Here is a 4,527-nt window from a genome sequence, read left to right on the forward strand (position 1 = left end):
TAATCCATCAGTATCTGCTCAAATGGCTTAATTTCAGAATGGCATAGATTTCACAATCGTTATACCCAATGGAGGGATGAACATCATTCCTTTGTAAGATATTACCTCATCGAATATATTATCCTCCATCCTAAAAGTCTCCAACGAGGGTTCAATTAGTTTGAGATCTGCTGCCTGGTGAGGTTATAGCATTCACATTGCATGAGCATGCATCAGTTGTTCATTTGTTATGCCTTTTCCGCTCTTGGATTTTTCAGAAATTTGTCACCTGTTTCTATATGTAGAAAACATGTCTCAGCACATTGACATAGGCGACATCAATTTGAGCCAATGAGCCACTCATTAAACCGTAGTCAAGCCATTATCCCCCACTGTCTGTTGACTACATCACATCCTTACACACACATACACACACACAAAGATGCAGTGTTGCACACAGGCAGATATTCACCACGGCTTAAGAATACTCAGTGTCAGGACACATAGAGGTTTTGTATAGGTTTGCATTTGTGTGTCTTGCCTGTGTGTGTGTGTGTGTGTTCCGTGTGTGTGTGTGTGTGTGTGTGTGTGTGTGTGTGTGTGTGCGTGCGCGTGCGAGTGCATAGCTCTGTCCATGTATGCTAAACAAGAGATCACATTGTCTCCAGTGGTTCGCTCTCAGAGGAATCAATAGCCATTGTTGGTTGTGTGTTCCTTGGCTAAGACTCACTTTCAGAAATGCATTGCTTAATCTGATGACAAATAAGTCAAACTCCTAGTTGAGATATGTTAACACCAGGCCGGATGATAACCATGGTGGAGATTATGCTGTTTATGTGAGCTGCGTTTCATCAACAACCTTTATTTATAACAAAACCAAACTCAAATATCAATTGTTACATTCATAATTTCTTTTTAGTGCAATGTACTGTTGCCCTAACTCTATAATGCCTACAGACCTCATTTGGCTCAACCATATGGAAGGTGTTGGAGAGCTATGCTGGATAGAGTAGCAGGCTTTGGTTTCTGTATGTGTGTGTGACAGTATAAGGGAGATCAAGAGACAGCGAGGAGAACAAGCTCACGTGTCCATATATGCACCCGTGTATGTGTGTGCATAAAGGTCAGTGAGGGCAATATTGAACTGCTGTATCCTGAGCGCATGGAACAGCAGCAGGAGCAGCAGCAGCAGTGAGACCTTGGGTGTTGCATTTCCTTCAGCATCCTCCGCTGTTTTGACCTGTCTCAGCACACTGTCACCCTGACTACACTTCCATCAATATGCTGAAACCACTCCTTTTACTGAACGGCAGCAAACCAGAAGAGAAGAACGCCTCCTTCTCTGCAGTCAAAGCCGAAAATAGAAGCTCAAGCTGGAAGCTATGGGTTTGTTGGTTTGGTTGCCATAGCATTTTGAAAATATAGTTTTGTAATATATACAGAGAATAATATCTTGATCTGTGCTTCAGCTTTGTCTCCTCTCACACTGCGTCAGTTAGTGTAGTCAGTATGTTATTTCTTGCAGAATAGCGCCTCTGGTAACTCATGACCTGTGGTGTCAAGCATTGCCAAACTCGTCAAATAATGTGGCATTCAGTTGTTTCTCAGGAAGTCTTATCATAACTGTGGACCACACCCTCTTTCTTGTTGTCTCTAGCAGCTAGTCACAATGACAACTTCAAGACCAGCCCAGATTAGCATGTCCCTTAGATTGCTCTAACTTTTCACTCAGTTGAGACATGCCTTCATAACAAAACACCTCACTGTGTTCCAGAAAACTTCATAATCTCACAGCACCATCCATCACAGCCCATCATGCAAATCACTTGCAGGTTTTATGCATAGTTCAGGCTTTTTGTTGGAGGTGACGGGTGGATTTCGACAGCGTCTTCACTTCGTTGAGTACTGAGTTGTTTTGTGACTCATTACCAAGAGAAACGAAAAGAAGGGGAAGGCTTGCTTTTGCTTGTCTGTGCCACTGAAGCATATGCTGGTGTCACATGACTGTGAGCCGATGGTGTTGTGCTGATACTGAAGATATACTTCCCTTCCTGCAGCAACATTATGTTTCTACCACGTGTCCGATAGAGTGATAGAAACCTCGCGGGCTCGCTCGCTCGCCATCTTCCCTTCCTCCATTGTGTTTGACCTTGCACCAGCTTGCAAGACCTTGAAGTCCGAGGGAGTGCTGCTGAACGCAAGCCAGACAGTCACATTGAGGGCAAAAGAGACAGAAGCATGGACTGAGTGGGGGGGGAGAAAAGGAAGACAGAAGAAGTTTAGTGTCTGCTGGTTAAAACAGTGGTTAGAAGAGAGAAGTAGATCATATTTAACAATCGTCTATTTGAAATGGATGCCTTGGAGACAAACAGCACTGACAGTTAAAGTAGGATTAGATAGAGGGAGTGGTACACTGACAAGAAAGACCATAGACATGAAGAAATCAATAGGGGAAGGATGTCCATGTCCAGACATGATGGATCATGATGAGTCCTCATTATCGCTCTGGCACTGCCTGGCTATGTTGTCTCCCACAGATATCTGCTCCTCTGACTCGAATAGAAAACAGAAACATATTAAGCAGCCAGGCTGAACGCAGCGGTCGTCAGCTTTACCCATGTCAAGACATAACATTCTCTCATTAAGCTTAGGAGTTCAGAAACAGTTGTCGCTTACCCGAATTTACCTTATTGCAAGTCATATTTTTCACCCTGTCAGACTTAGCTGCAGTAATAAATTCAAGCAGAGTCAACATTATATGATGTTTAGAACAGGTCTGAGGGCTTACAGGGTTACGCAGTAAGATAAGACTCGGCTGACTTGGCATTTTCACAGCAATAAAGATCATGATGAATGACTGAGTTCATGGGAATAGATCCCCCTTAAGCAATGTAAACATAAAATGGCGTGGTGCACATTAGACTGGGGGTTTGTGTGCCAACTTGGTCCAGTCGCTGTTAGTAAGAAATGTTTTTTAGCATTAAACTGTCTAAGAATTCACTTATAAATGTTTTTATAAAATGTTCTAATCTGTCGTTTGAAAATATTCAATCTTTGCTGATTGTATTTTCTTGAAAAACAAGTAAAGAGGCTTGTTTGAAGTGCATGATATGGAAGATATTTTGCCGTGTTTGTGTCTTTCATGTGTGCGCCTGGGTGTGTGTATGCTGTGGGTAGGGCAGTTGTAGAATTTCAGTTACGTTTATGCAGGCAATTCAAAGGTCGTTGGTAGCAGCAGCGCTATATTTGCTATCGAAGGGGCCATCCAAGGTGAAGCCAAGCAGTTTCCTTCTTCGCTCTGTTTGTCTCTCAAACATGTATCCATGCTGCTGGGTCATCATGACCAGGGCTGTGCTGCTGCATGGCTCTGATACAGCGTGTTGCAGTGCTGTAAAGTTATCAACGGTTCATAGCATTGCTGAAGGTGCACATGCTGTTCTGGGAAAGGCGATTTCTCTACACAGGGTGTGGTGAGTTACCCTGCCTGTGCGATAAGAGCAGAATGGGCCCCCGGGACCCTAATAATTCAGATTCCCCCAGCAAACCATGTACAATGGATTCACCAAAAATAGTAACCGCTGGCAGCAATACAAAGTTCGGAATAAAAAAAAGAAACCACCCGTAATCTCTTCTGCATGTAATAGACGGGAAAATATGAAAGTAAAATTATATTATATTATGTTATTATCACAGCACGCAAGTTTACATCTGTGTGAGATCAACACTGAAATAAAGAATAATGTGATCCAGGACCTTTCACGGAAGGTTGTTTGTTTGAAAGAAACCCATCATATATTCATGTCATAGAAATACTGAACAGTTATTAGTTCAGTCTGTCTCTTTCTCCAGTAGCAGTCAGGTCAGCCTCCTCCCCCTGCTCTCACCTGGCGCTCAGCCCAGAATGTTGCAGCAACTCTGCTAGCTCTCATTGGTCCTCACACCACTGTGCGAGAAGGGAAATGACTAACCTCTTCTCCCTCATGCCCTGCCTCGACTTCCCCATTGCTTTCACTCTTCCTTTCTTTCACCTCTAAGCACACTTGCGATGGCCGGCTTTGCTGTATTCGAATGTAAGTGATACAGGCTTTGATCGGGTTTTCCCTGCATCGGGCAGAAGAGGTGGAAAGTTGTGAATGGCTGCTTTGTGCATTTTCTGTGTGTGTATGAGGGAGAGTGTGTGGTGTGTATGAGTGTGGCGTGATGAGTGTGTATGCACACCATGTGTGTTTAGAGCGCAGGGAGGGTGAAAGTATTATTTGTCTTTGCTGACACCCCTGCATATCTGACATTTTTACATATTCTTCATTCCCACAGCTGCATAACTGAGCAGTGGAATGACTTTAAAAATGCTGCAGGTCAGAACCTCTTACGAAAGATAAACGAGAGAGAAAACAAACCTGGAAGTTTTCTTTGTACACGTATCATCAGACTAATCGCCCTTTCTGCTTGTCCCTCCTTTCTATCTCTCTCTCCCCAGAGGAAGTGCCTTCCCTGATGTCTGCTGCAGCTTTGACCTGCTTCTACAGCTGAAGCACCACCCAGCCCCCC

The sequence above is a fragment of the Limanda limanda genome, chromosome 13, assembly GCF_963576545.1.
Source record: "Limanda limanda chromosome 13, fLimLim1.1, whole genome shotgun sequence".
In the NCBI taxonomy this organism is placed as follows: Eukaryota; Metazoa; Chordata; class Actinopteri; order Pleuronectiformes; family Pleuronectidae; genus Limanda; species Limanda limanda.